Genomic DNA, 25323 nt, shown 5'->3' on the forward strand with positions numbered 1-25323 from the left:
CCTGGCGTGTGCAGCCCAAGAACTGTGCTTAGGTAGCCTGGTGCAAAAGGAACTATGTCGAGTGGATGGTGACCTGGAGTAGGTCTCATGAGAGTGGTGTACACATGTGAGGGATAGTCAGTGTGCCCACTGTCTTTTCACTGTAGGGTCACTCCATTAAATGTAAATGGGAAAGACTTGCCTTGGCCATAACTCAGGTCCCTAGGGCCCACAGAGACCAGAATCGCACCAATGTACACTGTAACCTGTATGAAAAGAATGATGCAGTAGGTTACAAAAGCATAGTTATACAACTTATGGGTCATCCAGGAATGTCATCTTTCTCTGACTCAGCTCAGGATTAGGGTCAATTACTGCTGCATCCAGCTGCCTGATCAGGGCCTTGCATCAATCAGCCAGCTGCCAGACCCTTCCTGGATGGAATTTCAGGGAGGGGGGCTGAGTTTCAGAGCACATGTGGCCCTAGCTCATGGATGATGCCATTTTGAGCTATCCCAGAAGACTGTGTAGAAAGGAGGGGGCAGGGGCAAGAAAGTAATGTGGCACAGCTGGATGTCCAGAGGTGCAGGCCTGCTTCACACTTACTCCCCCACTTAAAAGGTCCTGCACAAGAGAGAGCTCTCTCTCTTGGCTGTGCTCCACTGCAGGACAATGGGACTGAAGACGGGCGTCATGGACAACTGGAAAGAACGGCCTTACGCCTGGGGCAGGGATTCTGCCCCTGAAAGACTTCAGGCTCAGTGAGGCACATGCCAGGGCAGGTAAGCAGGCCCTCTTAGACCCCCTGAATGCTAGTTGAGGGAAGGACTGGTCTGGTGCAAGGAGAGTGCGCTGCCCAGAAGAAGAGGAAGACACCCAAAGGAAAGGCTGTCCATTGAGTCAGTGCGACTGGCTCCCTTCTACTTGGGAAACTTTTAGGCCAGGCGGCCTAATGAAAGTGCTTCTGGTGGCAAGAGTTCACCACCAGGAGGAAAATGACACCAAGAGCTTGAGATATCCAACGGAGAAGATATGCAACCTTTGACCTAATTCAAAGCAAGCGGTGAAGCGTGTGGGGCTTTGCTGCTGCTCTGGTCGATGCCCCCGGGGTGGGCCAGGGACTACCCCCAAAAAGAAGTAATGCCAGGTGCTGCCATTATGACCCCCGTGAAGATGAGCTGAGTGGCCCCAGACCCCAACCTGGGGCCCCTAAGGAGAAGCAAACCTGGGGAGAGTCACCGCACTCCCCACGAATGTGGGCCAGTCCGCGGCCTGAAGTAAAGCGGGGGGCGCCATCATGTCCCCCATGAAAATGCCCAGAGGAGGCCCCGGACCCTATCCTGGGGCCATGCACGGAAGAAAAGTCAGGGGACTCCGTCACGTCCCCCGGCAAAAATGGCCACTGGCTGAGGGAGAGCCGGCAGCTGAAGACCAAGCCAGGGAGCTCTGTAGGGCTCCCCATGAAGATACTTCTGGGGCTCTTTGCTGAAGGTGAAGTAGGGGGTGCCATAGCACCCGAGTGTAGATTGTTCTGGGGCACTAGACCCCATCCCGGGCCCCACACTGAACACAATTTGGAGAGCACCATTGTGCTCCCCGTGAAGAACCTGGTGGAGGGAGGCCGCCATCCCCGCTCCCATCTCTCTGCACTGGTGGGAGCGGGAAGGACAGGGCCACCAGTGAGTGTCTGCCCGCAGGAGCAGGCAAACCTGAAGACTGGCTGCTGGCTCCCGCGGCAGGCATCGGTGTCCGTGAAGGCTGCCAGGGATGGGTTCACCGAGTGCCCCTCCAATGAGACCACCGAATACGAGAGCAGCTGAGGGTTGGCTCCCTGCGCTGCCCTCCAACGAGGCCGCCTTGCAGGGTGTGTCCTGGTGAGACCAGCCACCCCCAAACAAAGAAGAACATGGAGCGAGGCCTCATAAATTAAAGCAAAGCACCTCTCCCTGGCACAGTGAGAAAGCCACTCATTACATATGCATCCAGGCCACAATGCCTTCTGAGGCCCATCATCCCTCTGAGCCCAGTTCTCAGCTCATGCTGGCCCCAGGAAGATGGGGTAACCACAAACCAAGTGCCCATTGACAGGGGGTGCTGCAGGAGCAGTGCAGTGTCCCTCGAACACAACATTTGTGACCCCACCCCAGGTTGGGTGGGACAAAGGGATCATAACCCCCCAAGGATTCCATACCAATATGGAACTCAAGGTTCTTGGAATTTTCATTCCTTTGCTTGTTGGACTGCACCTTCTTGGGGTGCAGGATAGTAGTACACCAAGATAATCAAGGGTAACTAGGAAGTAATCTAAGAATAATCCAAAAGTAATCTAAAAGTAATTCTAAATTTTAAATCATACCAAAATGTTTCTACATGTTCTTTGGAGATGCTGATTTGAGTAATAAGACTGACATCCATCTCTTTTCAAAGTAGATGTACTATATTGCCATGTGGGTTGTTGGATTATATTTCCCCTTGGGGGAGACAAGAATGTTATCCAAGAATAATTTCATCAATTTGTGTATATTTGTAAATTGTTGCATAGTATTGAGTAGTGTGTGTGTAATAAATGTACTTTTACTTTATCAAAAGAAAAAGCACAGACTGGACAATCCCGTAATGAGTGTTATGCTTATGTGCTCATGAATAGGAATGAATAGCCCACACCACCCCCCCGAGTAAGCCTTGGACTGCTTTATAATGCTACTCCATGGAAGTCAAGCACTACAATGGGGTGTTTGGTTTCCAGTGGTGGTTGTGTGCAGACCCACTACTTGTGCAGGCCACACAACTAATGACCCACCTTTCAACAGCCACATGGAAGACATTTTCAAGGACCCAGTTAGGCCTAGAATAATTACTCTCAGGGTCGGCAAGAAATATAAACCTTCTCCCTCAGACCCTGTCTAAATCAGAGGGCAGGTACCCCTTGATTCCTTAGTAGTCACCAGTGCCAAAACAAATGGCCAACTCCCAGGCATCTGGTGATATCCCATCACCAGAAAAGGAAGGTAAAAGAATTGTCACAGCTCAGGCTGCAAACCAATGGTGCATCTCCAGTTCTATGGGTCTCCTAGCTAAACTCGACCATGCTCACTACAGTGAGATTGAGGAGCCCCTCCAACATCTCCCAGATTAGCACAGGAAAAGGGGACAGTAACTAGTCACATAGGGCATCCAATACATCAATATGATATGCCCTTGACTCTCCCGAAACTGCAGCCAGGAGTATTAACACTGGCGTTCTCCTTAGAAGACATGCTTGTCGGCATATTTCTGGCTTCAAGCCTGATGTCCAACAGAATATTCTAAATGTCCCTTTTGACAAAGAACATCTTTTGGCCCCCCAAATCAGCTTGACTCTCAAAAAATAAAAGATACTGAAATGGCAAAGTCCATAGGGGCCCTACAAGCTCCTACAGCTAGAGGCTCCTTTCGCTGTTCCAGCTATGACACAGAGGCTCTAAAACAACCACTTCAGAAGCCTTCACCTCATACCAGCATGGTCAGAGCCAATACTCCCCCACTACATCATACTATAGAGAGTCCTACAGAGGAACAACTCCAAGGATTGAGGCAAAAGTGCATCCCCACACACTGCAACCACTACCAGCAAACAATGACTTTCTTCACTCCCCCTGATCATACCACACCTGTCAGGAAATGCACAGACAATGTTCTACCCACTTGGCAAGTGATAACAATCGGACCAGTGGGTGTTGGATATTATCCAACATGCTTATTGTCTGTAACTCATTATCACACTTCCAACATTCCACTTGCCACTCATCACTTTCAAAAGAACATCAAACATTAGTCAAACAGGAGGTTCAGGCTCTCCTTCTTAAAGGAGCACTAGAACCCGTCCCTCTCCAGCACCAACATCAAGGAGTGTACTCTCTATACTTCCGCCTAACAAAAAGGATGGTTCTCTGTGGCCAATCCTAGATCTAAGGCCATTGAATGAATATATTATTTCAGAGCATTTCCAAAAGATCGCTTTGCAGGGCGTGGTTCCACTACTTCAACAAGGTAACTTCATGACTACACAACAAACTAGTATACCCAGCCCCTCACAAATGTCTCATGTTTATGGTGGACAGGAAGCACTACCAGTTCAAAGTCCTTTCATTTGGAGACACAACTCCACCACAAGTTTTCATCATGTGCCTTGAGGTAGTAGCAGCCCATATCCACAGACAAAATATACACGTGTTTCCCTACCTGAATGACTGGCTTATAAAAGACACATCCCATCAACAGTGTCACTAGTATACTCAAGTAACGATAAACAATAAACCTGCTTCATAGCCTGGTATTCAGAATCACTGTTCCCAAATCCCATTTACAATCACTACAGATAAAACCATATCTAGGAGCAATTCTGAACACAGGGTTTATGAGTCCCCTTCCCGCCAGCCTTTCCATGGCGGTAGGAACCGCAATGGAAAGGCTGGCAGAAAGGGGAGTCGCGGGGACCCTGGGGTCCCCTGCACTGCCCAGCCCCCTGGCACAGCCCCACACAGCTTTTCACCGTCTGCACAGCAGACAGTGAAAAGCGCGATGGGTGCAACTGCACCCGCCGCATGGCCGCAACACCACAGTCTCCATTTGCAGCCCGCTCCCGTGTTGCAGCCCACATCCCCGCTGGGCCGCCGGGCGGAAACTCTGTTTCCGCCCAGCAGAGATGTCATAATGGGCACCGCGGCCGCATGGCGGTTACAACTTGGCGGGTGGCGACCAGGTGGCGGTCGCCACCCGCCAATGTTGTAATGAGGCCCATTGTCTGCTACCTGCTTTACACTCGAATGGTTGGGTTAGTGTTTACATGTATAATGTGCTTCGACTAAGAAAGACCTGTTTCATGCCATTGAAAAATTTGTAAGAGAAGGGCAGCTCCCAGACCTCATGAATGTAACTCTCTACAAGCCTTTCATATCTGCCTACTGGAAATGCTCCAAGCATCATGTGTACTGAATTGTGCAGAAAGATAGATTAATAACCCCACGACTTAACCAGACAGCAGAGGTATTCCTGCCACACTAAAAGACACCTTTTCCAACTTTTCGATCTGAAGCATGACATGAGTTGCTTCTTCCCAAGCCAATATGTGCTGCTGTTGCATTAATATAAACGCTGCAAACAGGACCTTTGAGCTAAAATATAGTCATAGTACGTAACCAATTCCTAGGGCTTGTAACATCTAACCTAAGTGCATATTCAGGCTTAGTTGGCTTTGTCCATGTTGTAAAGATGAAATGCCATTTCGTGTAATGTCAATCTCAGAAGAAATTATATTGTTGAGGATGTATATGGGGTTGAATAAGATGTTCATTCCATTATCCACAATGGCTAATGCTTTCTGTAAGTTCTCCTGATCTATTTGTCATAACCGGGCTGAGGCTTCTATTTGGGAAAGATTTCAAATTTCATAAAATGCATAGCACTTTTTTCATTGTTTTCTGAGGCCCAACAGAATATGAAGTAGTTCTGTGTCTTCTGCTAGGAGACTGAGGTGTTCTTTCATGGCTGCTACTGAGGAATATTTCAGCCTCTTTTCCTAAACTATGGGGGTCATTACAACATTGGCGTTAAAAGCCGCTTACCACCGTGCAGAAGATCGCCAATACACCGCCGCGGAATTCCGCCACAGCTATTATGACACACATCTCGGAATCCGCCGAAATTCAGTCACCCACACAAGTCCACCACACAAAAGGTCAGTGTTAAACTGGCGAAAACAAATCCTCCACCTCCATGCCAACAGAAACACCCATGCTATTACGACCCACGAATCCACGCGGCGGTCTTTCAACACTGAGCTGTGCTCAAAATACACACACATCTCCAAAACACCGCCACATTGGACAATTCTAAATACACACACCTGAGACACATACACACACCACTCCCACACACCCAATACAATATAAAACACACACCCACATCGCCCACAAACCCCTACTACCAAAAATTAGTCACAAAGGCGACAGAGAGATAGCACAGAATAGACAATCCCACCACACAGAGGCACACAACACCATCACCCACACAACATCCACGCACAAAACACCACACACCACTACACATCACTAAAATCATCACCACATACATCACCTCACACATCACACTCACCACCCCATGGCACGCCAAAGACACCCCCGCTTTTCCGAGGAGGAGCTCAGGGTCATGGTGGAGGAAATCGTCCGGGTAGAGCCACAGCTATTTGGCTCACAGGTGCAGCTCACATTCATAGCCAGGAAGATGGAGCTATGGCGAAGAATAGTCGACAGGGTCAACGCAGTGGGACAGCATGGGAGGGGTGCCCGTCGCCCCATGACCCCCCTTATGTTCAGGATCCTGGCGGTGGCCTACCCTGAGTTGGATGGGCGCTTGAGGACATCACAGCAGACACAAGGGGGTGAGTACAACATCATTCTGCTGACTTTGCGTGCAGTGGAGGGGTCTGGGTGGGGGAGTAGGCCTGTGGGTGTACCTAGGCCAGGTAGAAATAGGTAGACTAGGCCCTTCCGTAATGCAGGCCATGTGGCACCCTACCCCACCGCAGTGAAGTGCCATGTACAGGTATAGATGCCCCTGTGGCATCCATGTGTGTAGATGTCCACCATAGCCATGTAGGCCAGATCCCAGGAATTGCATCTGTAGAGGCCAGGAGCACGGCGTATTGCAGGGGGCTGCTGTGTCTGTATTGTCTGCCAACGGTCGCGGTATGCCATGCACTCAACCTGTCTTTCTTCTGTCTCCCCCCCCCTCTTTTTGTGCTCTCACAGTTCTTTTGTGCATGAGCATCATCAGATGGAGGTATAGTGGTACCGGGGCACGAGGGAGCTGCATCCCACATGGCCATGGAGGGCCACACCACGGACTCAGGATGCACCAGTGGGACAGAGGGCGAGGGGAGCTTCACGTCGGCCACCGGATCACCAACCAGCGACACAGACTCGTCCGCCGATGGGAGCTCCCTTGTGGTGGCGGCACCATCTGTGCGCCCCACTTCTACAGGTACAGCCGCCACCTCCTCTACCAGCACCGCCCTCCCAGCAGCCCCTCAGCGTTCGCCCCGTGACCGCTCACCCAGGAGGGTGGGCATCACCTTCGCCCCAGGCACCTCAGGCCCTGACCCAGTCACCCCTGCTGCCCTCAGTGAGGAGGCCATTGACCTCCTCAGGTCACTCACTGTTGGGCAGTCTACCATTGTGAATGCCATCCAGGGTGTATAAAGGGAGTTGCAACATGGTAATGTATTCCTGGAGGGCATTCATTCTGGTCAGGCTGTCCTTCAGCGAACCGTGCAATCTCTGACCTCAGCACTGATGGCAGCCATTGTCCCTGTGTCTAGCCTCCCCCCTCCAACCTCCTCCACCCAGACCCAATCCCCGGTAGCCCAGCCTATCCCAAGCACACCATCAGACCAGCATGCACACACCTCAACACCCGAAAGTAGCTCAGGCAAACATAGGCACCACACAACCCACAGGCACACACACAAGCATCACCCATGTACAGACACAGCAACATCCACTGCCTCCACTGTGTCCCCCTCCTCGTTGTCTCCCTCCTCCCTCCCAGTGTCGTCTACACTCTCACCTGCAAGCACTACATCTACAGGCACCAAGACTCGCAGCAGTACACCCAGCACCAAACCCCGCTCACCTGCACTCACCACCTCCACTCCCATTTACACGTCCCCTGTGTCCTCTCCCAGTGTGTCTGTGACGCCCCCTCCCAAAGTACACAAACACGGGCCCCCATACACCCAACATCCATCCACCTCACGGCAGCCTCCAGTACCTGCACCTGCACCCAAAACACCTAAAGTGACACCTCCTACAACCACCTCCTCTTCCTCCACTCCCAGACCCCCTCCAACTACCCACCCCAGTGTTCGTCAGAAACTGTCCCTGCGTAAAGTTGACCTTTTTGCCCCCCCCCAATTCATCAGTCCCGTCGTAGTGCCTCAGCCAAAAAGCCTCCAAAACCAGTGGTGCCTGTTCAAGGTGTATGGAGTGCACCGGCCACCAGGGCAGGCAGTGTGACCCGGAGCCAAGGCACTGGCAGCCTGCCCACTGTAAAGGTTCTGAAATTGGAAAGTGGCGACGGGACCCTGTGAAGACTCCTGGGGGTTCCAGGGGGATTGCAGAGTCAGCTGTGACTCCTCCAAAGGTGGGGAAGGGCCAGAGGAAGTCTGTACAGCCTAGTGTGAGCAGCACGGCGGAGAAGGGCGGCATCCTTCCCGGCGGTCGGGACGCCAGCACCGTCGTCACTGGTCAGGAGACCACCGCCACCACCGGAGTCAGTGCCCAGGAGGGCCCAAGTATCGTCACTGGTCAGGAGACCACCGCCACCGCCGGAGTCAGTGCCCAGTAGGGCCCAAGTATCGTCACTGGTCAGGAGACCACCGCCGGAGTCAGTGCCCAGGAGGGCCCAAGTATCGTCACTGGTCAGGAGACCACCGCCACCGCCGGAGTCAGTGCCCAGGAGGGCCCAAGTATCATCACTGGTCAGGAGACCACCGCCGGAGTCAGTGCCCAGGAGGGCCCAAGTATCGTCACTGGTCAGGAGACCACCGCCACCGCCGGAGTCAGTGCCCAGGAGGGCCCAAGTATCGTCACTGGTCAGGAGACCACCCCCACCGCCGGAGTCAGTGCCCAGGAGGGCCCAAGTATCGTCACTGGTCAGGAGACCACCGCCGGAGTCAGTGCCCAGGAGGGCCCAAGTATTGCCACTGGTCAGGAGACCACCGCCACCACCGGAGTCAGTGCCCAGGAGGGCCCAAGTATCGTCACTGGTCAGGAGACCACCGCCGGAGTCAGTGCCCAGGGGAGCCCTGGCTGCCACAGCCCCGCTGGGCAATGAGGGAACGTCATGCCACACACCAATGCCCAGTCCAGAGAAGGTCATGCCACACACCAATGCCCAGTCCAGACACCGCCATGGCAAAGCACCGCTGAACAGTCCAGACACCGCCATGGTAAAGCACCGCTGAACAGTCCAGACACCGCCATGGCAAAGCACCACTGAACAGTCCAGAACCGCCATGGCAAAGCACCGCTGAACAGTCCAGAACCGCCATGGCAAAGCACTGCTGAACAGTCCAGACACCGCCATGGCAAAGCACCGCTGAAGAGTCCAGAACCGCCATGGCAAAGCACCGCTGAAGAGTCTAGACACCGCCATGGCAAAGCACCGCTGAACAGTCCAGACACCGCCATGACAAAGCACCGCTGAACAGGGCATGCACCGGGGAAGAATGAAAAGTCCGCCACCTCAAGCATCATTATCCCATGTGCAGGTGGGACAGTGACGGGTCAGGAACTTCCACGGGGAGACCAATCCAGTCTGGGCACCAGTCCCCCTCCAGAACCAGTGGAGGCTGTTATCTACTTGCGAAACTGTGGCTTTGCACTCCCCAGGACCAATCAGTGGGCAAACCACCCACTTGTGAGACTTGAGAGACTGTGGCTTTGCACTCCCCAGGATGGTACGGTGGGCAAACCACCCACTGTAGAGACTTGAGAGACTTTGGCTTTGCACTCCCCAGGATGGAACAGTGGGCAAACCACCCACTGTAGAGACTTGAGAGACTGTGGCTTTGCACTCCCCAGGATGGTGCAGTGGGCAACCCACCCACTTGTGAGACTTGAGAGACTGTGGCTTTGCACTCCCCAGGATGGAACAGTGGGCAAACCACCCACTGTAGAGACTTGAGAGACTGTGGTTTTGCACTCCCCAGGATGGAACAGTGGGCAAACCACCCACTGTAGAGACTTGAGAGACTGTGGCTTTGCACTCCCCAGGATGGTACGGTGGGCAAACCACCCACTGCAGAGACATGAGAGACTGTGGCTTTGCACTCCCCAGGATACATCAATGGGCATGGAGCCCCGTCGTGGATCTGACTTTGCACTCCTCCGGCTGAGGTGCCCCCCCTTCACTTCCCCCTGAGGTGCTGTAGTATTTCGATCTGATGCCCCGGCAGTGTTCTCTCCTTTTGTGGACCGGTATCTTTTGTGGGCCTCGCCCATGCATTTTTGGACTAGTGGTGCACGGACATTGATATGTGCATATCTGCACTACTTCTCGGAATGTATATACTTTTTTATGGTTTTCTAATATATGTGTATATTTTTGAGACATGTATATTGACACATTACAATGTTTGAACTGATTTTGTTTTGCTTTTGCATTCTTCCAGGGGGGTTGTGGGTTGTTACTGTGATGTTTGTGAATGCATTGGTGTGTGTGTTGTAATATGCGAGGGTGGGGGTGGGGGTGTTGTGTGTGTGTCCCCCTGACTTTTGCCTCCCCTTTGTCATAGGTGCAGTACTCACCGTTGTCTTCGGCGCCTACGTAGATGGTGGTCGTAGAGGAGCAGAAAGACAAGCGCAGGGAGTATTTGGAGTTCCAGCTCCATGGAGTCCTCCTTCCTCATGGGATGTGTTCAGGTGAGCGTGTTCCCATTGCTGAAACTGTTTCCGCCGTGTTTTTATCCACTGTGAATCCGCCCCGGAAAAGGTGGTGGATTGGCGGGTTGTGATACTATGGGCGGTACATTGTCTTCCGCCTGTCTGTTGGCGGTGACCGCTGCGCTGCTTGTCTGTACCGCCGTGGCGGGCGGTGTGTTAAAGTGGCTGTCTTTGTTGGCAGTTTCCACCAGGGTCATAATTCCCTTTTTTGGTCCGCCGGCCTGTTTGCGGTATTACCGCACCTTTAACACCGTCCGCAAGGGTTGTAATGACCCCCTATATGTTGTGATGATATCAGAGTGTTGTGATGACATATATTGAGGGTCAGGTCGGCTTACTCTAAATCATCCTCTGGAGTTTACAAAACATGAATGACAACCATTTGTGTCCGTTGGCCACAACAACCACCTGTCAGGACATGAAAGTGTTGTGTTAAATGTTTCCTTCTGTACCCACCTGTACCCACCCATCGACTTGCTCCTCAGTGGCATTCATTATTTCCAGCTAATTTCTAAATTTAGCTGGTGTGGGAATACTGGGCGCATTCATCTCCTTAATTTTCACCAAGCCTAAACAACTAGTTTGCTAGAGCCTAGCGTAGTTAGACAAATGGATCTCATCAAAGCCAAGGCATTTAACCTGCATTATACCCCAAATAGGGCTCATGACATACTAAACAGAGATAACCTTCTACGTCTAATCCAATGCATTCCAGCTCTGAACACAATAACTTCTGATGGAATCATCTCTGTAAAGTTTGCAAAGAAAAGTTCCTTAGATGCCTCAATAACTACATAACAAAGCAAAGAGTGGATCTCATTGACGCCATCTTGAATGACTCAAAGACCTTTGAGGACTGGGAAATTGAACTTTTAAAACAGCACCCAACCAAATAGCCTCATGTGCTACTTCCATACGTGGCATCAAGGTTCAAAAGATAATTTCCAAAAGAAGGCTCACAACCTGTGTAACAAGTAGCAATGAAAATGACATACCAATCCAGCAGAACCCATCTCACAGGGGGACACCTGAGACTCATTCCTAGCCACCATCAAGCAGCACAAGAACAGCGTCAGAGGCATATGGGTGAGCCTAAGCTCATAATAGCCTCATGGATTGTGGCACGTCTGAGGACTGAGCTGACCCGCAAGTCCAAAACATGGGACAAAATGAACAACCTTTTGAGTACCTACAAGCTAGTCTCATCAGAACATGTACTTAAGGCTACTGCAGCCAAACTGCAGCTTCCCCGTACATTCAGAGATATTTTGAAAATAGATTACATGTTTCTGTCTGAAACGCTAGCAAATCATCTCATGAACTTTGAGATAAACAACAGGAGAGAAAGCGATCACAATCCTCTGGTGCTGACCTTGAATATGGGAGAACACACATCAGCGAAACACCGGCAGCTGGATATTTGACGTTTCTAGAAGTATCAAAGATAACCAGGAGGTTGAGATGGTGGATTGCAGACAGTAAGGGGCATATTTAAGAGCCCCTAGTGCCACCGGAGCGTCACATTTTGTGATGCTTTAGTGGCGCAATGACCTGTGCCGTATTTACAAGATGCAATTAAGCCACTTTTTGTGGCTTAACACCACCTTTTAAATACGGCCCCTTCACACGCAGCTCTTTGCGTGGAAGGGGCGTGCAAAGGGTGTTGTTGTGGGCATGCCACAGCAACACCCATTGCATTTTGACACTGCCTCAGATTTATGAGTTTTTGTAAACCTGAGGCAGTACCAAAATCTAATGCCACCCCAGGGGTGACAGTAGCAGGGCGCAGCGAGGAGAAATACTTTTATTCCTCCTCATTTTTTGCTTTTTCTATGTGTGCTGCATTCTACAGCATTCAAAGAAAGAACTAAATGCCAGAAATGATTGTTTATGTGCTGGAAGGTTCCTGTAAGTCTATAGCTGTGATGTGTTATTAGGAGTGGGATAGCGTAACTGCTCTATATTGTTTTATATTGTCTAGTTTTTATATTTTTAATATTTGCAGTTTTGTAGCATTTTTATTAAATAAGAATACCTAATTTTTAGCTATTGGCCAGTCAGTAGTGTTTTGGCAGGTAGCGCCATTTACACTTCCCATCAGGAGATATTTCTCTCCTTTCCCATCCATGGTCTGTCTTCAGTGGCCTGAGACTAAGGAACCTCGATCTTGGTTTCCATTTTTACTCTTGCTGTTAAGCACATTTATAGCTACCATCATAGGTGGGTTAGTGGCCTAGTGGTTAGTTTTTCCGGTCTTTCGGCTATATTTAGACCGGATACAGGCTATGTACAGCAGACGCGACATGTAAGTCGATAGCTGACATGTGTTAATAGAAGTGGGATAGCATAACTGCTCTATATTGCTTTATATTGTCTAGTTTTAATATTTTTAATGTTTGCAATTTTGTGGCCTTTTTATTAAATAAGAATACCTAATTTTTAGCTATTGGCCAGTCAGTAGTGTTTTGGCAGGTAGCGCCATTTACACTTCACCTCAGAAGATGTTTCTCTCCTTTCCCGCCCGTGATCCGTGTTCAGTGGCCTGGGGCTAGGGAACCTTGATCTTGTCTTCCATTTTTACTCTTACCAATAAGCACATTTATAGCTGCCATCTTAGGTGGGTTAGCAGCCTAGTGGTTAGTTTTTCCGGTCTTTCGGCTATTTTTACTCCAGATGCAGGCTACGTGCAGCGGACGCGACATGTATGTCGATAGCTGCGATGTGTTTTAGGAGTGGGATAGCATAACTGCTCTACATTGCTTTATATTGTCTAGTTTTAATATTTTTAAAATTTGCAATTTTGTAGCATTTTTATTAAATAAGACTACCTATTTTTTAGCTATTGGCCAGTCAGTAGTTTTTTGGCAGGTAGCGCCATTTACACTGCGCCTCAGGAGATATTTCTCCCCTTTCCCACCTGTGGTCTGTGTTCAGTGGCCTGGGGCTAGGGAACCTCAATCTTGGCTTCCATTTTTACTCTTGCCGATAAGCACATTTATAGCTGCCATCTTAGATTGGTTAGCGGCCTAGTGGTTAGTTTAGTTTTTCCGGTCTTTCGGCTATATTGAGACCAGATGCAGGCTACGCGCAGTGGGCGTGCTGCTGGCGCCCCGAAGGCACACCTAAGGCAAGCCCGCCTGCACCCATCCACACCAGAACAGGCCTAGGTCCAGGTCTGGACCCGTCCCCGAGCCGTGGGACTCCATTACCCACGAGTCCCGCGGCGCGGCATGGCGCACCCCACTGTTCCCGGCGCGTCACCTCCAGGCGCCCGGCCGCGCGCGCCCCTCCCCCCCCCCACTGGGCGCGGTCGGAGCACCGGTGTTTTTCATGTTTTTCATCCATTCAGGACACACGTTGCCCGACGATGCCAGCCACATCTGTTCCTTATTCTACACGTTGATTGCTTGACGCCTTTTTCCTCGCATTCATTGGCTATGTCCACCATAAATACCGGACCAGCCCTCCACTCAATACCAGAGCGGCCTGGCACCGGCATGTAGGTACTCCCCTCGGTAATCCCTTTGGAGTGGTAAGTTTGAGCCTATTTGGCTTTTTGGATTTCTCTTTACTCTGTACCAGAGACTACCTCTCTGGCCAACAGCCCTCTTGGCCTGTTGTCTCTCTTTTCTTGTTGTCTCTATTTTCTTTTGTTCCTTTTCCTCTCTCCTTCCCTTCTCTTCTTTCTTCTTTTTTCTCCTTTCTTCCTTTTTTCCTTCTTCCTTTTTCTCTCTCTCCCTTTACCAGCATCCCCTTTTTTTCCCTTTTTCTTTATCCCCTGTTTTCTTTTCTTCTTTTTTTCCCTTTCTTCTTTTTCTCTTTTTCTCTTCTTTTTTTCCCCTTCTTCTCCTTTCTTTTCCCCCCCTTAAACCCTTCAACTCCTTAGAATGTGACTACAAGGGAATACCCCCCCCCCGGCACTAGCCAGACCAGAGGCCACCCGCCCCCGACTCCGGGGTAAGTCATTAATGCATGTGTGTGTGAGTGTTTTCCCCAAACATTGTCACTTTTTGCTGTGTTGTGTGCAGTGGTGTGCCACCTCTCACTCTTTTTAATTTGTGGTTTATCTATTAGCTATTACAGACCTACCACACCATGAACCACCTGTTCAGGTAGGCCCTTCATGATTCACTTTGAGCACTTCACCTATTGTTAGTGCTCCGGGATCCGAGACCCTGACGAATTCCCCTGGCCTACCAGCACTTTTTGAGGGCAGAAACATGTTGGTCATACGTATTTCTTTTTAGACTCTCAGAGACATTATTCTCGATTGAGCCTCCTCCCCTGTTCTTAACCTTACCAACATGCACCCCCATTAAAAACTAACTAGTAGCAACCGGTGGCATGTATGGTAATTTTATTTCCACCCCATCTGGATCCCTGTAATTTATCCAGTCAGTTTAATTTCAACACTCCCTCTGGTTCTTTTACCCAAGAGGTTGAGTCCGCCCAAGTAGTATCATCTTACTTGGGTGGGGCTAGGTGGTCAAATGATGAAGCAAGACACTATTATGTGTGTGAAACCACCTAATCCATAAGGGAAATCCCTCCTCCCCCTGCAGGACAACACAGCTTTCTGTCCCTGGGACACTTTTCACCCATGCTTTCCCCGTTTCATATCTCAAGGCGACTTAACTGATACCGCCTATTGAGGGAACACTGACCCAGTTCTACCCTCAACCCCCACTACCCCACACCCTTAGTGGTTATCTAGGTCCAGGTCCCCATGTCGCTCTAAAGGGAAAGTAATTAAGTATCCCTCTAACCTTCTCCATTCTATGAGACCAGTTCCTAAGAACTACTGTGCTCTAGTGTGGACCCGGTGAATCTTAGAGGCCACTGTATTGAGTGCTCTTGGTCTCTTTGAACTACTCTTAGTAACCATTATTCAGCAGTTCAGGATGGAAATAAATGTCTCCTCCTGCTAGGAAACTGTCGCTCTCTGGTAGCACATAAATTAGACATACACCTGCTTCTGGAACAGCTTCCTCCCACTGTCCTTTTTTCTAACAGAGACCTGGTTGCATGAGGTGTCAGTCCCTGATATTACCCTGGCTCTACCAAGTGGCTATTCCATAAATCTAACTGTCTATTCTCACCCTTTGCAATTATCAAGTTGTGAAAGTATGTCCTGCTCTATAAACCTGAATCTCCAATATACCCTGTCAGGTTCCCTGGTCTATCGTACCCCGGGTCCTCCTGAAACTTTTCTACAGCCCCTCGCAGATAGTATTGCTGATCTGGTATGTTCAAAACCCAATTTCACATTGCTGGGCAACTTTAACATTCATGCAGAGGAGGTTGATAATCCCGTAACAAAATCATTATTATCTGACATGGAGGCTTTAAATCTGGTTCAACTGATTAAGGGTCCGACGCACAATAGGGGTCATACAATTAATTTAGTTTTTTCAAATATCATAGAACTGATGCCCAAGTCTTCTCACCCTTGGGCGTGGTCGGATAACTTCTTGATAACCCTTGAATTAGCCATATTCAGTCCCAGAAAATGTATTAATAATTTATCTTTACCTATTAGACACTGTGGCAGTCTTAAAGCCAATGCCTGGATTAATACCCTGGAGAGGATAAAACCATCTACTAACAATAATATTAGAGACATGTCAGAGTCTTTAAATATCTGGATCACCAACAGCCTAGACGTTCTGCTGGCCCCCTCCATTAAAACTAAAGGTCGTCGTAGGCAGAGTACCCCTTTGTCTTCCACGCACCTTCTTCACCTCAAAAAAGAATGTAGAAAATTGGAAAGGAGATGGCAAAAATCCTATGATGACACACTAAAGCTAGGGTATAGGAAAGCCATCCGGTCCTAACATAATGAAATGAAAATTGCCCAAACTGCATTTTATTGAGCAAATATTGAGCTGGCATCAAATTCTTCTAAGTAGATTTTTGGGATATTCAACAAAATCACTCAGCCACAGCAGGACAAGGCACTCCTGGATGCTTTCCAAGAGCATGTCAATAATCTGGCAATATATTTCCAACAAAAGGTACAAGACATCTATTCCACCCTCCCTATAGCCACTGTCCAGGCTCAGGAGGTGGTAGAACCAAAGTCTCTTGGTCCCGCAATTCTTTCGGATTTTCTACCAATATCCGAAGAAGCTGTGACCAAATACCTTACATCTATCAAATCGGGATCCCCTTTGGATCCCGCTCCTCCGCAGGTGTTGACATTAGGCGCTCCAGTGACGGTACCTGCTATCACGAACCTCCTGAATGCTTCACTGTCTTCTAGGACAGTACCAGAACAATGGAAACATCATTGTGAAGCCACTTTTTTAAAAAAACAACCTTGACGCCGCACAGCTTAGCAACTATAGACCTATTTCTTTGCTACCTGTTCTCGCTAAAATGGTTGAAAAGCATGTCAATACCCAACTTTCCTGTTTTTTGGACAATAATATTTTGCACATGCAGATGGGCTTTAGACCGCTCCATGGCACCGAGGCAGCTCTAATTGCTGTAACAGAAGAGGCTAGAAGGCACATTGATCAGGGTTTGGAGACTGCTATCCTCCTTCTGGACCTCAGCGCCGCTTTCGACACAGTACACTTGGATATACTACTGGGTAGGATACAAGAGAGTGGAATAGTAGGGCATGCCTTAGACTGGATTACATCCTTTATTAAGGATAGATCTTATCAAGTTCTAGAAAGATCATATTTTTCAAAGCATGTTAAGAACAGTTGTGGAGTACAGCAGGGGTCCTCTCTTAGCCCCACTTATTCAATATTTACATGCTACCGCTTGCAGAACTAGTCAAGCCTTTTGGGCTGGAGTTGGTATCATATGCAGATGACACACAGCTAGTAGTATCATTATCCAATGATTCTACTGCAAATGGGCCAGCACTGGGCCCATGCCTTCAAGCGGTGGCAACATGGATGTCCTTAAGTGAGTTGAAACTTAATGCTAATAAGACGGAAGTGATGATATTTGGAAATCACCCACAACCTAATCTTAATCCATCTATTGTGGAGAGTTTGAGAGACTTGTCACCTCCTAAAGCACTCATTAAGAGTCTGGGTGTATGGCTAGACCCACAACTTTCTATGATGTATCAAGCCAATAAAGTCTCTGCCACCTCTTTTGGCCTCCTTAGGCTTCTAAGGAGAGTTTTTACAATCCTACCTTTTACAGCCAAAAGGATTATCAAACAGGCCTTGATTGGTTCACGTCTGGACTATGGAAATACTCTGTAAATTGGAGCCCCGGAATATGTGATCAAAAAGCTGCAGGTAATTCAGAATGAGTCAGCCCGCCTGCTTTAAGTATACCTTGACATGAATCAGTAAAAGCAGGAATTTCCTCTCTCCACTGGCTTCCAGTGGCCAAACGGATAGAATTTAAGATGATGTGTCATATTCATAGAGCTCTACACAATAGAGGTCCGGCATTATTGAGGACACTGGCCTCCTTCTACTCACTGAGCAGGTCGCTTAGGTCCTCCACAGCATTTTTAGTAAAGACTCCTTGTATGAAGAAGGCCAGATGGAGTGGAAGATCCCTGGCCTTTAAGGGGGCTAAGTTGTGGAATTCCTTACCTCTGAGCCTACGTATGAACAGCCACAAATTAATTTTCCAGAAGGCCCTGAAAACCTGGCTGTTCAAAGCATAATCCCCTCTTCGCCAGTTACTGACTACAAGTGTCCAAGCTTGCATCGCTGGGAGTCCTTCGGGTAGCCATGCGCTATATAAATCTACATAACATAACACATGAACAATTACTTCAAAATTACACTTTGGCACTTCTGTGTGTGCTGCCAAATTGCCATTAGTGATTGTTTATGTGCAAGAAGGGACATCTTCCCACATATAAACAATCAAACCCCTCAACACAGACATCCTTGCACGATGGTGCAAGGGTGCCTGCGTTGGCGCTAGCAGCTCAATTTAGCACCAGCGCAGGGGGAAACGCAGGGGTGTGCCATATTCTAATAAATACGGTGCATCCCTTTGTTTCTAAAGTGACGCAGCAAGGGGCAGCCACTTTTGGTGCAGCACTGCTCTGCACCACTTTTTAGTAAATCTGGCCCTACATCTGTGACCAAATAGCCTCTTAAGGTTACAACAAACCCCAAAAATCCACCAAACGAGCTGCATTATGGATGGGGCAATCTTCTATCAGAGCTCTTGGACACTTTGCAAGCATCTGGGGTCCACACAGTCCCCACAAAGACAGCGGTGATGGGGCAGAATACACAGCCACATAAAACCAACATTGTAAATTCATGAAATGTGCTAAGAAGGGCTTGGAGCAACCACAAATCCCACTGTATGATAAAAACCACACAGCATCTTAGCAAAACTTGCAATGCACATAAAAACGTAGTTTGGAATGTGTAGAAAGCCAAGGAAGATAATGAATGGTTAAAGATCAAGGAAGTGCTCCAGGAGAGAGGTCTAACACACTTTTGCATTTATATCAACAAATTAAATCATCATACTGGGCTAGAGAACATTGGGTCCCGGAAGGAGACTGGGTAACATATGTAGCAGCAGTATACTAAAGTCCCAGCTAACCCGGAAAAAGCAGAAAGGTCCATCTTGCCAACCCAGACCTAGTCGGATCTTAGAAACCCGCTCCGGGTTGTCGAACTCACTTGGGAATGAAAAGCAATGGGGCGCCAGTACCAAATGGGCTCCCCACTGGAATCTTCAGATGTGCAATAGAGGACTGGGGCAAGATGCAAACTCCTCTTTACAATCAAGCTTTTCTTACCACCTTAATTCCTGAGGCTTGGAGGAGCTTGATTCTGTGCTCAATATTTAAAAAAGGAGACCCAACTGAGCCATCTAACTACTGACTGATAGCCCTGTTGGACCTAGAGGTGAAACTCTATGCACGGTCATTACTCAAGGAGCTAGAAGACTGGGTAGAGGACAACATACTCTAGCTGATTCAAACAGGCTTTCACTCAGCGGGATCAACCATTGACAATATTATCTCTCTTGCTGCGCTGAGCCAGCAAGCAGCTCAGAGGTATAAACCTCCTCTCTCTGCTTTATTGACTACAGTGCCGCTTTTGATACAGTTGACCGATCAACATTATAGAGGAAACAAAGCAAATGGGGCATTGCCCCAATCCTCCTACAGGCAATAGTCTCTCTCTATTCACAAACATGGGTCCCTGTTAAAATAGGGCATCAAACTGTTAACCCCCAAATCCATACTTACGGCGATTTGAAACAGGGCAACGTACTTGCCCCACTGCTCCTCAATTTATACACAGCAGATATGGGAAAAGCCTTAGAAAACAGTAGTCTGGTGTCCCAAAGACTTCGCCACACAATTTTAAATATATTACAACATGAGGACAATACTGGCAAAATGGACCATACTAAAACAGGTCTGCGGCTTACATTAAACTATCTCCAGACCTACAACAAACTGAACTTTCTCAAGATCAACCAACAAAAGGCAAATCTTATAATATTTGGGTGTTATAAGAAAAGTTAAGTACTTACGTGGAACATAGGGTCAGATATCATCAAAATGGCACAGAAATAAAATTACTTAGAGGTCAGGTTCTCTGAAACATTAAAGCCCACAGCGCACATAGGGGCATATTTATACTGGGTTTGCACTGGATTTTTTTTTTTTACACAAATCCGGCGCTAACTTAAATCCATATTTATATTTTGATGCTAGACATGTCTAGCGCCAAAATATTGGAGTTAAAGTCATTTTTTGCCTGTGGAAAACTACCTTGCATCTTTGAGATGCAAGGTAGGTGATCCCGGGCAAAAAATTACTCAAAGGCCCTAGCGCCTTATTTATCCTCCCCTGCAAAAATCACGCACGGAAGGAGGAGGGCCTTAAATAATGGTGCTGTCACGTACTGCGCTGGACTTCTCACCTCTGGATTTCGGATTGGCGAATACACCAAGGCCCTCATTCTGACCTTGGCGGTCTTTTCGCAAGACCGCCGAGTTACCGCCGCGGTGAAGACCGCCGACCGCGGCGGTATGCCGCTGTGCGCATTCTGACCGCTGGGAGCGTTCCGCCGGAAAACCGCCAGCAGCCACACTGGCGGTCGGCGGGAAAGTGGAGACTGGTCAACCTCCACCGCCACGCCAGCAGAACACCGCCCACAGAATTACGACCCACATATCTGTGTGGCGGTCTTCTGTTGGCGGTGTTCTGTTGGCGGTCACCTCCCCATGGCTCCCGTCGCCTCCCGGAGGACCAACACACAAGGTAAGTTGACCGTCCGTGAGGGGAGGGGGAGGGGGGGTGTTGTGTGATGTGGGCGTGCATGGGGGTGTGCGTGTGAGTGTGTAGAGGGGGTTTGTGAGTGCGTGTATGTGGGCGGGGGGTGCTGCTGTGTCTATGGGTAATGTGTGCTGTTCGGCAGGTGCGCATGTCTGCATGTATGTGTGCGGGTATGTGTCCCCGTTGTGTATGTGTGTGTAGGGGGTGTGTATATGTGCATGTTGGGGGTGTGTGCATGTCGGGGTGCATGTATGTGCATGTCGGGGTGGGGGTGGGGAGGGGGTTCGTACCACCTCTGGGGGGTGGCAGGGGGGTGGAGGGTGTGGGGGGAGGACTCGGGTGGGTAGTGGGGGGTGGGGGAGACCCCTATCAGTGCCAGGGAAGGAATGCCCTGGCCCCGATAGTGCTTACCGCCATGGTTCGCATGGCGGTTCCCGACCGCAAGAAACCGCGGCGGTAGGCAGGGTCATGATACCGTTGGCGGTCTTGGGACGACCGCCGGGCCGGAGTGCGCAAACTCCAGCCCGGCGGTCATGACCGCCGTGGCGTTCGGAGTGGGGAAGTGGCGGTCGGTCGCGGCGGTGACAGCCGCGGTCAGAATGCCATTTTTAATACCGCCGGTCTGTTCGCGGTCCGACCGCCGTCTCTCCGCCGACCGCCAAGGTCAGAATGAGGGCCCAAGTCTTCTACAGGTCCTGGATGCTCCCAGATAAGGGCGACCCCTTCTAGTAGCCATGGTGCCGCTTGACAGGCTACGCCAAAGCAGACCGTACCCTCCAGAAGGAGTCCCAGAGGGAAAAAACCACAACACTGGGGAAAAAACCTCTAACAGGAACTCCTAAAGGAAAACAAGAAAAAATAGGACTTGACAACAGGAAACAAAAATAGTCAATGTCCAGGGTACAAGGCAGGAAAAAAGGAACAGGCAAAAATATCCCAAGGCAAAAGCAGGAATAAAGAACAGGCAAAAATCTCCCAAGGCAAAAGCAGGAACAAAGAACAGGCAAAAATCTCCCAAGGCAAAAAAGCAGGAACAAAGAACAGGAGCGAACAGCACAACCAGAAGGAAGTGTTTGCAATGCAAGGAGGAACAAGACTGACTGACTTATATACTGAGAAAAGGGAAGTGACATCACAGGAAAGGGAAGTAACACCATCTTGGATTGGGAAAAGCCCATGGACCAGTATAGGAAAAAGGAAGTAGTATAAAAGAAAATCAGAGCATGCTGGGACAAAAACACGAAGAAGACAAGATGGACACAACATGGATAGAGACAGGCAAAAGGCCCAACAAAAAACCCACCACCAACAATAAAAGAAGAAAAAAGGCTACAAGTAAGTGTGGCGCGACTGGGAGCGAAATATATGCTTCCCAGAAAGCATAGTCAAAAAACGCGGGGAACAGCGCTCCGAATATCGGTAGCGCGTTCCACCCGCGAGGACAGAAAGAGACACCGCGTCAGAGCACAGCGTTACAGTAGGTCCCCTCCCCCCCCCGAGGCTCCAGGTTTGTCAGGATGATTGTCAAAAAACAGGCGAACCAAACAGGGAGCATGGACGGAGGAAGCATCTTCCCACGAACAGTCACTGAGGGGGTATCCTTTCCAGTGGACTAAAAACTGTAGTTTGCGTCAAAAAAGTCTGGAATCACAGATCTCCTGGACTTCATACTCAGGCTGTCCGTTGATAGAAAGAGGAGGTGGACGTTGAAACTGGCGATGGTAAGGATCAGGAACAAAGGGTTTTAACTGGGACACATGGAAAACAGGATGAACCCTCCAGGTATGAGGTAAGCGGAGACGCACAACTACAGGATTCAGGATGTGCGAAATTCGAAAGGGTCCATAAAAACGTGGTTTGAACTTATTGGTGGAAAACCGGGATGGTAGAAATCTGGAAGAAAGCCATACCTTATGGCCCACTTGATACAAAGGTGCGGCTTGCCGATAATGATCCGCCTTTCGCTTCATAGCTTGTTTCGAAGCTAGGAGAGTAGTGTGAAGTAGGCCCTGGATTTGACAGATCTGTCGTGAAAAAGAAGTGACTTCAGGCACAGAAGAGGATGTTCAAGAAACAGTAGTGAAAGTCCTCGGATGAAATCCATAAGTACAATAAAAGAGTGTGGTCTTGGTCGCACTATGTATTGTGTTGTTATAGGAGAACTCGGCAAGAGCAAGATATTCCGACCAATTGCTTTGTGTGGCATTACAGTAACATCCCAGATACTGCTAAAGTTCTTGATTCACTCGTTCAGTTTGCCCATTCGTTTGTGGATGGAAACTCGAGGATAAAGAAATCTCAATGTTAAAGAAGGCACAAAAGGCTCTCCAGAAACGTGATACATATTGAGGTTCTCTCTCCGAAATGATGTCTAGAGGAAGACCATGGAGGCGAAAAATATCTCTTAGAAAAATGCGACTCATTTCTGGGGCCGTTGGTAGTTTCTTCAAGGCTGAAAAATGGGCCATCTTGGTGAATGAATCTACGTCATGATTACTTGGTTACCAGAGGAAGTAGGTAGAGAGCATATGAAAGCCGTGGATAGAGTACACCAAAGAGCGGAAGGAACCGGTAAAGGTCTTAATAAACCTGCCACCTTTGTTCGGGGTGTCTTAGTCTGGGCACAGACTGGGCATGCTGACACATAGGTTTCAGTGTCTGTCTTTAGCGAAGGCCACCAAAAAGAATCTATTATTTTAACATCCCCTAGTAATATGTATGCATATGTTGCACATTTATTTTACGTACAGCACACACTTTTTTAACAAATGTCACTATTCACCCTCACTGTTATGTTGGAGCACCATGACATAAACCATGATATGTTAAAAAGTGTCTTTTTTACAGATAAAATAACTTTATTCAGTGAAAAAAGTAATTGTATGACTACAATTTTTTAATTTTTTTTAATACTTTACCTAGGAGGTTTAGTCCTAAAACTTTCCCCGAAGGGGACCATTGTTCCTCTTCAACATTCATCCAACCCTGGTTTCTAGGGTTACAGGATTGCCTTATATTAATTTATCCCTGCAAATAGAGGGGGCTGGAAGTGAGAAGGAAGGCCACAAAAGTGGAACTCCAGGTAGCCCTCCCGGCCTATTAGAAGGTCGAAATGATATAGACCACCCAGAGGACCCGGAGGATGACAATTGTGAGGAGAAGAAAGTCGATTTAGAGGAGGAAAAGGTCCTGGTCACCGACCCTGACCTGCACCAGCCTGAGGAGGAGGACAAGTTGGTGGCAGAAATGAAGTCCCCTGTCCAAGGCAGGGAGCAGAGTGTCCTCCTAAAACCTGCCCCCTGAGGACTTGGCAGACAAGAAGGCTGTGATAGAGTTCAGGCTGCAGATGGTCTAAATTAAAATAGAGTAGAAGAAGCTGTCTCTGGAGGAGAAGAAAATGACTCATGAAATGAGTCTGAAGGAGCTAGTTTTGACAGCCAAGCAAGCCACAGGGTCCACAAGCAATGGAGTTAAAGTCATTTTTTGCCTGTGGAAAACTACCTTGCATCTTTGAGATGCAAGGTAGGTGATCCCGGGCAAAAAATGACTCAAAGGCCCTAGCGCCTTATTTATCCTCCCCTGCAAAAATCACGCACGGAAGGAGGAGGGCCTTAAATAATGGTGCTGTCACGTACTGCGCTGGACTTCTCACCTCTGGATTTCGGATTGGCGAATACACCAAGGCCCTCATTCTGACCTTGGCGGTCTTTTCGCAAGACCGCCGAGTTACCGCCGCGGTGAAGACCGCCGACCGCGGCGGTATGCCGCTGTGCGCATTCTGACCGCTGGGAGCGTTCCGCCGGAAAACCGCCAGCAGCCACACTGGCGGTCGGCGGGAAAGTGGAGACTGGTCAACCTCCACCGCCACGCCAGCAGAACACCGCCCACAGAATTACGACCCACATATCTGTGTGGCGGTCTTCTGTTGGCGGTGTTCTGTTGGCGGTCACCTCCCCATGGCTCCCGTCGCCTCCCGGAGGACCAACACACAAGGTAAGTTGACCGTCCGTGAGGGGAGGGGGAGGGGGGGTGTTGTGTGATGTGGGCGTGCATGGGGGTGTGCGTGTGAGTGTGTAGAGGGGGTGTGTGAGTGCGTGTATGCGGGCGGGGGTGCTGCTGTGTCTATGGGTAATGTGTGCTGTTCGGCAGGTGCGCATGTCTGCATGTATGTGTGCGGGTATGTGTCCCCGTTGTGTATGTGTGTGTAGGGGGTGTGTATATGTGCATGTTGGGGGTGTGTGCATGTCGGGGTGCATGTATGTGCATGTCGGGGTGGGGGTGGTGAGGGGGTTCGTACCACCTCTGGGGGGTGGCAGGGGGGTGGAGGGTGTGGGGGGAGGACTCGGGTGGGTAGTGGGGGGTGGGGGAGACCCCTATCAGTGCCAGGGAAGGAATTCCCTGGCCCCGATAGTGCTTACCGCCATGGTTCGCATGGCGGTTCCCGACCGCAAGAAACCGCGGCGGTAGGCAGGGTCATGATACCGTTGGCGGTCTTGGGACGACCGCCGGGCCGGAGTGCGCAAACTCCAGCCCGGCGGTCATGACCGCCGTGGCGGTCGGAGTGGGGAAGTGGCGGTCGGTCGCGGCGGTGACCGCTGCGGTCAGAATGCCATTTTT

This window comes from Pleurodeles waltl, chromosome 10 (assembly GCF_031143425.1).
Source record: "Pleurodeles waltl isolate 20211129_DDA chromosome 10, aPleWal1.hap1.20221129, whole genome shotgun sequence".
NCBI lineage: Eukaryota > Metazoa > Chordata > Amphibia > Caudata > Salamandridae > Pleurodeles > Pleurodeles waltl.